General features: G+C 52.1%; 1 long non-coding RNA gene across 2 annotated transcripts in view; it reads right to left on the bottom strand.

Annotated features, from left to right (window-relative positions):
• The window catches only part of LOC142054058 (uncharacterized), a 9,419-nt gene extending 948 nt beyond the window's left edge, over positions 1-8,471 (bottom strand). The window contains exons 1-3 of one of the 2 annotated variants that reach the window (XR_012659415.1): positions 8,426-8,471; positions 8,227-8,331; positions 7,283-7,320 (exon numbers count right to left, since the gene is read on the bottom strand). This is a non-coding gene — a long non-coding RNA (uncharacterized LOC142054058). Of the gene's footprint in view, positions 1-7,282; positions 7,332-8,226; positions 8,332-8,425 lie in introns of both variants that reach the window. The other variant, XR_012659416.1, reaches the window with a different exon arrangement.
• Positions 8,472-9,066: the final 595 nt, after the last annotated feature.

Here is a 9,066-nt window from a genome sequence, read left to right as displayed (position 1 = left end):
CTCTCCCCCATCTACCGGTGGGGAGTGAGTGAGCGGCTGTGTGGGGCTGAGCTGCCGCTAAACCACAACAGTCTTTTTGGCGCCCAACGTGGGGCTCAAGGGTTGGAGGTAACAACAGCTGCTGGTCCCAGCACCATGTTGTCCTTTTTGCAGTTGGTGTTAAAAATCGGTGTTGGTTGTTTGAGTCTGCTGTGTTCTGCTGTGATTAGTAATGTTTTGCCTACAAGATTTGTTATACAAACACTCGTTTTCAGCTTTATCTGGTATTTGGGGTTTTTGCTGAAACCGTTACTGTACTTCGGATGCCACCTTGTTGAGGCAATTAGCAATTATACCTCCTCCTCTGAGAGATTTTATATGGAGGAAATACAGAATAATACCTTTGCAACTTTGTTCTATGATGTCTGTGCCTTTGTTACAACAACGTTTTTGTATCTTGAACATCCTTGGGTGGTTAAGGTGCACTTATTGTTAGTTTTTGGGCATGTTGTTTTGGTTTTGACTAAGAAACTTAAGAATATCACCCAGAAATCTGCCCCGAGGCTTGATAGTTACGAGTGGCAGGGCATGTGGGATAGCATGGGCAAATACCTAGGGCAGTGGGCACCCCCAGTGTTTTGGAGTTTCACCCCCGAGCAAGTGCAGAATCCTAAAAAACTAGTAGAATATTTGGAGAAAGTATGTTGTTACGCTGGGAACTCCAGAGAGACACAGATAACTGCAACATGCTGGGGCCTGGCCCATGCATACCGAGCCCTGCTCAACAGTATTCAGTGCCCCCAGGGGGAAGAGAATGTCTCTGGATTGAAATGCAAAGTGACTGGCACTGTAGACAATCCAGCCCTGACAACAGGCACTGCAGCCACTCAAACCCCCACAACAAGTACCGGAGCTAGCTCAGAAAATAAACCCGTACCAGTATCAGTTGCCCCCATACACAAGACGAAATATTGGAAGCGGACATCAACTCGTTTAGAACGGGATGATGAAGAACCAGGGCCATCGCGGGGAGAGGAGGGAGAAGTAATAAATGAAATAGAGACCACCCGATCCCTGTCCTTAAGCGAGTTGCGAGATATGCGAAAAGATTATAGCCGTCGTTCAGGTGAGCACATTGTCACCTGGCTGCTCCGATGCTGGGATAATGGGGCCAGTAGCCTGGAACTAGAGGGAAAAGAAGCCAAACAATTGGGATCCCTTTCTGGGGAAGGGGGCGTTGACAAAGCAATTGGAAAAAAACCACAAGCCCTCAGCCTCTGGAGGCGACTCCTGTCTGGAGTGAAGGAAAGGTATCCCTTTAAAGAAGATGTTACATATCGCCCAGGAAAATGGACAACTATGGAGAAAGGCATCCAGTATCTAAGGGAATTAGCTGTGTTTGAGGTCATTTATGGTGACCTGGATGATCAACGGTCATCCAAAGATCCAGATGAAGCCGAGTGCACACGACCCATGTGGCGGAAGTTTGTACGGAGCGCACCACCTTCGCATGCAAACTCATTGGCAGTGATGTCCTGGAAAGATGACGAGACACCAACGGTGGCAGAGGTGATAGATAGACTCCGGGATTATGACACAAATAGCTCTTCCTCCCTTGTCTCTGCTGTGGAGAAACTATCCCAAGAGGTCCAGCAACTCAAAGAAGATCTGTCCTACTCCCCACCTCGACAGAGCAGTGTCTCAGCTGTTAGGAATAAGCGTCCTTTGGCTCAAAGAAGGGGATACACACCACGGGCCACCCTATGGTTCTACCTGCGTGACCACGGAGAGGACATGATGAGGTGGGATGGCAAGCCTACTTCGACCCTACAGGCACGAGTACATGAACTGCAAGGAAGAACAGTCACTGAGGGAGGCTCTTCCAGGAAAGCTGCTGCTCCAGTTTCCAGCGAGCAAGTCCCCAGACAGAGGAGTAGAAGCGCAGATTTTATTTCTAAGTGTAATAGAGGGACTCCTGATTCACATTTACAGGAAGTGAGTTGTGACTGCCATGATCAGGACTAGAGGGGCCCTGCCTCCAGCCAGGTGGAGGAAAGGGATAACCGGGCTTACTGGACTGTGTGGATCCGATGGCCTGGCACGTCCGACCCACAGGAGTATAAAGCTTTAGTGGACACCGGCGCACAGTGCACCTTAATGCCATCAAACTATATAGGGGCAGAACCCATCAGCATTGCTGGAGTGACAGGGGGATCTCAAGAGCTAACTGTATTGGAGGCCGAAGTGAGCCTAACTGGCAATGAGTGGCAGAAGCACCCCATTGTGACTGGCCCAGAGGCTCCGTGCATCCTTGGTATAGACTACCTCAGGAGAGGGTATTTCAAGGACCCAAAAGGTTACAAGTGGGCTTTTGGTGTAGCTGCCTTGGAGACGGAGGAAACTGAACAGCTGTCTACCTTGCCCGGTCTCTCAAAGGACCCTTCTGTGGTGGGGTTGCTGAAGGTCAAAGAACAACAGGTGCCAATCGCCACCACAACAGTGCACCGGCGGCAATATCGCACCAACAGAGACTCTCTGATCCCCATCCATAAACTCATTCACCAACTGAGGAGCCAAGGAGTCATCAGTAAGACCCACTCACCCTTTAACAGTCCCATATGGCCAGTCCGGAAGTCTAATGGAGAGTGGAGACTAACAGTAGACTATCGTGGCCTGAATGAAGTCACTCCACCGTTGAGTGCTGCTGTGCCAGACATGCTAGAACTTCAATACGAACTGGAGTCAAAGGCGGCCAAGTGGTATGCCACAATTGATATTGCTAATGCATTCTTCTCAATCCCTCTGGCAGCAGAGTGCAGGCCACAGTTTGCTTTCACATGGAGGGGCGTCCAGTACACCTGGAATCGACTGCCCCAGGGGTGGAAACACAGTCCTACCATTTGCCATGGACTGATTCAGACTGTACTGGAACAGGGAGAAGCTCCAGAACACCTTCAATACATTGATGACATCATTGTGTGGGGCAGCACAGCAGAAGAAGTTTTTGAGAAAGGTGAGAAAATAGTCCAAATCCTTCTGAAAGCTGGTTTTGCCATAAAACAAAGTAAGGTGAAGGGACCTGCACGAGAAATCCAGTTCTTAGGAATTAAATGGCAAGACGGTCGTCGTCAGATTCCAATGGATGTGATCAACAAAATAACAGCCATGTCTCCACCAACTAGCAAAAAGGAAACACAAGCTTTCTTGGGCGTTGTGGGTTTTTGGAGAATGCATATTCCAAATTACAGTCTGATCGTGAGCCCTCTCTATCAAGTGACCCGGAAAAAGAATGATTTCAAATGGGGCCCTGAGCAACGACAAGCCTTTGAACAGATTAAACGAGAAATAGTCCATGCAGTAGCTCTTGGGCCAGTCCGGGCAGGACAAGATGTAAAAAATGTGCTCTACACTGCAGCCGGGGAGAATGGCCCTACGTGGAGCCTCTGGCAGAAAGCACCTGGGGAGACCCGGGGTCGACCCCTAGGGTTTTGGAGTCGGGGATACAGAGGGTCTGAAGCCCGCTATACTCCAACTGAAAAAGAGATACTGGCAGCATATGAAGGGGTTCGAGCTGCTTCAGAAGTGGTTGGTACTGAAGCACAGTTGCTCCTGGCACCCCGACTGCCAGTGCTGGGCTGGATGTTCAAAGGAAACATCCCCTCTACACACCATGCAACTGATGCTACGTGGAGTAAATGGGTTGCACTGATCACCCAGCGGGCTCGAGTAGGAAACCCCAGTCGCCCAGGAATCTTGGAAGTGATTATGGACTGGCCAGAAGGCAAAGATTTTGGATTATCACCAGAGGAGGAGGTGACACATGCTGAAGAAGCCCCACTGTATAACAAACTGCCAGAAGATGAGAAGCAATATGCCCTGTTCACTGATGGGTCCTGTCGCCTTGTGGGAAAGCACCGGAGATGGAAGGCTGCTGTATGGAGTCCTACACGACAAGTAGCAGAAACTGCTGAAGGAGAAGGTGAATCGAGCCAGTTTGCAGAGGTAAAGGCCATCCAGCTGGCCTTAGACATCGCTGAACGGGAAAAGTGGCCAGTGCTCTATCTCTATACTGACTCCTGGATGGTGGCAAATGCCTTGTGGGGCTGGCTGCAGCAATGGAAGCAAAGCAACTGGCAGCGCAGAGGCAAACCCATCTGGGCTGCCACATTGTGGCAAGATATTGCTGCCCGGGTAGAGAAACTGGTTGTAAAGGTACGGCATGTGGATGCTCACGTCCCCAAGAGTCGGGCCACTGAAGAACATCGAAACAACCAGCAGGTAGATCGGGCTGCCAAGATTGAAGTGGCTGAGGTGGATCTGGACTGGCAGCATAAGGGTGAACTATTTCTAGCTCGGTGGGCCCATGACACCTCAGGCCATCAAGGGAGAGATGCAACATACAGGTGGGCTCGTGATCGAGGGGTGGACTTGACCATGGATATTATTGCACAGGTTATCCACGAATGTGACACATGCGCTGCAATCAAGCAAGCGAAGCGGGTAAAGCCTCTGTGGTATGGGGGACGATGGCTGAAATATAAATATGGGGAGGCCTGGCAAATTGACTATATCACACTCCCACAGACCCGCCAAGGCAAGCGCCATGTGCTTACAATGGTAGAAACAACGACCGGCTGGCTGGAAACATATCCTGTCCCCCACGCCACTGCCCGGAACACTATCCTGGGTCTTGAGAAACAAGTCCTGTGGCGACATGGCACCCCAGAGAGAATTGAGTCAGACAACGGGACTCATTTCCGAAATAGCCTCATAGACACCTGGGCCAAAGAGCACGGCATTGAGTGGGTGTATCACATCCCCTATCACGCACCAGCCTCTGGGAAAATTGAAAGGTACAATGGACTGTTAAAAACCACACTGAGAGCAATGGGGGGTGGGACATTCAAGCACTAGGATACACATTTAGCAAAAGCCACGTGGTTAGTCAACACGAGGGGATCTGCCAACCGAGCTGGCCCTGCCCAGTCAGAAATCCTACATACTGTGGAAGGGGATAGAGTCCCTGCAGTGCACAGAAAAAGTATGCTGGGCAAAACAGTCTGGGTTCTTCCTGCCTCTGGCAAAGGCAAACCCATTCGTGGGATTGTTTTTGCTCGAGGACCTGGGTGCACTTGGTGGGTGATGCGGGAGGATGGAGAAATCCGATGTGTGCCTCAAGGGGATTTGATTTTGGGTGAAAACAGTCAATGAACTGAATGGCACAATGTGAACTGCTATATAATACTGTGTGTCACCTCTGTGTTGTATCAATGATATCAGAGTACGAGCCTCCCAACCCATGGAAGATCAACTATGAAACAAGCCGTGCAGCAGTGATGGAACGATGACTGACTCAGTATGCAGCAACCCAACGCCACACACCATCTCTCCCACCCGGAAAGACTGATACAACAGATGGAGCCCAGAGTCATGGACTGCGTGAACTCAATGGACATTTTAATGGACATTTTACAGGGAAGATCCATGAACTAAGGGAATGATGTCTGTGTATTATGTTAAAGGATGGGAAGGGGAGGGGTGGTGGTTGGTACGGTTGTATTGCATCATATGGGACCTGGGCATGGTGTAAATGGTATGGAATAAGGGGTGGAGAATGTGCTGGTTTTGGCTGAGAAGGGGTTAATTCTCCTCACTGTGGGGGTCGGCTACCTTTCCAGCTTCCCGCGCTCTGCCGCGTGGCGTGGCAGGGGGGGCTGGGAGGGGCAGGGCCGTGGTGGGGGCGGCTGACCCCGACTGGCCAATGGCAGGTTCATTCCATACCATGTGACACCATGACCAGTATATTGAGGGGGGGCAGTGGCAGCGCGGGGGCGGCGCGGCATCGGGTCGGCGGGCAGCGAGCGGCTGCGGCGCGTGTGGTTTGTTCCAGCGGTTCGTTCCCCCTCTCCCCTCCCTTCCCCCCTCCCCCCGGGGCTTTGCGCCTCTCGTTGTTCTCCTTTACATTGCATTTCTACTGTTGTTTCTTTTAATTTTCATTATTAAACTGTTCTTATCCCAACCCACGAGCGTTACCCTTCTGATTCTCTCCCCCATCTACCGGTGGGGAGTGAGCGAGCGGCTGTGTGGGGCTGAGCTGCCGCTAAACCACAACACCCCATCTCTAAGCCTCTTCAAAGACTGCATCTCAGCCCCACAAAAACATCTCCAACAACACCCCACACCACCAAATGTCAGACCTCTACTGCCGCACACATTCAACCCGACAACCTCACAAAGGTTCCCAACGGACTGCTCATCCGCCCACCGTGTCTATCGCCCCTTCCTCTCACCCGAGCCAGTCCGCCACCTGCCGCCCTGCTCCTCCGGCGCTCCCTGGGAACTCCGCTCCCAGGCACCTCAAAAAATTGCCCTGCCTGCAAAAACCCCGTCCCAGAGCCTGATCTCCGCCCAAATATTGGCGATGAATGTCGCCTCACAGAGCAGCTGGGACCGGGGGAAAAAAAACCCAGCCGGGGGAGAAAAAAAAAAATCCCCTGGCTGGGGTTTTTTTATTCTAATTTTTGTTTGTTTTTAATCCTGTGGAAAAGGTTTGCTGTTAGCTACCACCACCAAACCCAACCCTCACAACACCGTGAACACCCCACGCCGCACAACCCTATCACAGACAGTTTCTACAAAATATATGTAACTGCCTGTGGCCCTGGGTTGTTTCAAACTACATTCACCCATAGAACACAGGCAGCCAATATTGACTTCTGCATTCGCTCAACCTCACTACACAAGGATGTGTGAATGTACATCCAACGATACCACACCAGCTCTAATCGATCACATGCAGCAATGATGTACACGGGCGGATACTTCCACCACACCGCAGTGGTAGATTAACTATGGACATTCACTCAGCTACAACAGGCAAACAGGGGACGACAAGCGCTACATATGTGCAACCATACAAGACAGTGGAGGTAAGTGCCTAGGTACACACACTCAGCCACACGAGTCACACAGGATAGGTATACAGATACACAACAACAAAGAACTGCACAATAGAAACTACATAGATATGTTCCACCAAACAAGAGATTGAGGAATCTGTGCAGGCATATACATACACCAATACAACAGCAGGTGCGTTCAACTGTACAAGTGTGGGAGGAAATTTAGTAGCGTGCAGTCACCCAAAGATGATGGTTACCAAAGGGAGGAACATATTCCTTCATCTAAAAAAAAAAAACCCCACAACAATCCACACTCAACAGCGTTGTCAGCATCACATCGCTCCACAAGGACCTACCCCGCAACATCTCCCACCTCACATGCACCTGGCTTCTCCACTCACCTGCTCCTTACCCGTGCTGGACTTGGACGGTCACCATCCTTTGCAGCCCCTAGAGATAAAAGCACATAGAGGTGCCGTTGCAATTCCTTAAAAAATCACCAGCTCCACACCCCTCATCTCTGCAACCCAGTTCACCTCAAACGCTCCTTTGCCACCTTGCCCTGACTCTACACCCCAGGGCAGGGCAGCTCCAAGCCAAGACACCACAACCACAGACGAACCCTACACAGAACGCCAACAACAACACGCCTCAAAAAACAAGCCAAGTCGCTCGGCGAGAGCGACGACGCACGTACAGAAAACCTCCATCCGGTAAGAGTAAGTGCAGAACCCTAGAGTGCTCCTAGCGCCATGCCAGAAAACGAGACCTTCGTGGGCCAGGACAAGCGCTTCCTCTCAAAACTGAGAAGATGGATGCGCAAGCAGCCCGCCTTCAAGACCTCAGCCCCTGGAGATGCAAGAAAGAAGTGCCAGTCCCTAAAAGCGACAGCTAGTAAGCAGAGCCGCTCACGCAGCTGGGAATGACGCGGCACAAGACCACCGGCCAGAACCACCCGAGACGCCAAAACGATCCACGCCGGAAGCTTGCGACGCCAGAAGAGAAGCGCCTGATGGGCGCTGAGCCCACGACTAGGGCCTCGCCGGGCCCTAGTAACGCTGCCGAGGCACCTGCCTCGATCCTACAGAACAAAGAACAATCGAGACCCAAGAAAGGTCAAACACACCCAACACCAAACACACAGACGCACTACACAACGACACGCACAGCCTAGAACCGCCCTGCCCAGGGCAGACTGCCGTCATATTTCAGAGGAACCCGCTCCATTCCCCTGCTCAAAGGGGACCACTTCCTAGACAACCCTCTCCCCTACGCTCTCTTTAAAAACCCCTTCCTGCCACAGCCAACCGTGCCCACCTCGCTCCCCCAACCCGTTCCCCAGCACTGTTGCCTCAACTTAGCTTTCAAGGGGCCGAGAGTCTCCATCTTCCCTTCCTTCTGAAGGGCAAGCACACGTCACTCCTCCAGTCACCAGCTGCCTCTTCATCATCTGAAAAATAAAAACAATCACAAGCCCCACACAACAGCCCTGTCAGTCAGCATCCCATCACTCTACAAAGACCTAGGCCGCTGCATCCGTCTACCTCAGATGCGCCCAGCTGCTCTGCTCACTTGCTCTGTGCCCATTCCGGACGAGGACGCATGCCGTCCCCTGCGGCCCCTAGAGATACCACAGGATACACAAAGTTACCATCGCTCTTCCAAAAAAGGAAGAACGAACCACACCAGCCCCACGCCCCTCCCCTCTGCGACCCGGCTCACCTCAAATGCACATCCAGGCCCAAAGGCAAACGGAGCACCACCTGCAACACCAAAGACAAACGCTTCAACTGAGTGGCCGTACGACACCTTGCTCGCAAACAGCTGCCTGGCCTTCGAGCCCCTCACCTCTCGGACCTCTCGTCGGCACGCGGCGTCTCCCCTCTGAAGCCTGCGTGCGGCACCTGCAAGAACCCAAGCAAAAAAGGACGTGCTCAGAGGCTGCGGGAGTCTCAGGATACCCGCACCAACCCTCCCCCCATCTCAGACACACACCTTGTCCTCGACAGCTCACCTGCCTGGCCTCCATCAGATCCAGTTGCCATCTGGAGGCTCGCCCACCACCTGCAAGAGCCAAACACATGTTGCTCGCGACTACCCGCAACACAACACCTCAGGACGAATCGCTACACTTCAGCCCACCCATCACCGTTCACCGTAGCCTTCTGAGGTCTCATCACCACAC

This window comes from Phalacrocorax aristotelis, chromosome 2, assembly GCF_949628215.1.
Source record: "Phalacrocorax aristotelis chromosome 2, bGulAri2.1, whole genome shotgun sequence".
Classification (NCBI taxonomy): domain Eukaryota; kingdom Metazoa; phylum Chordata; class Aves; order Suliformes; family Phalacrocoracidae; genus Phalacrocorax; species Phalacrocorax aristotelis.
This window is presented reverse-complemented; position numbering and strand designations above follow the sequence as displayed.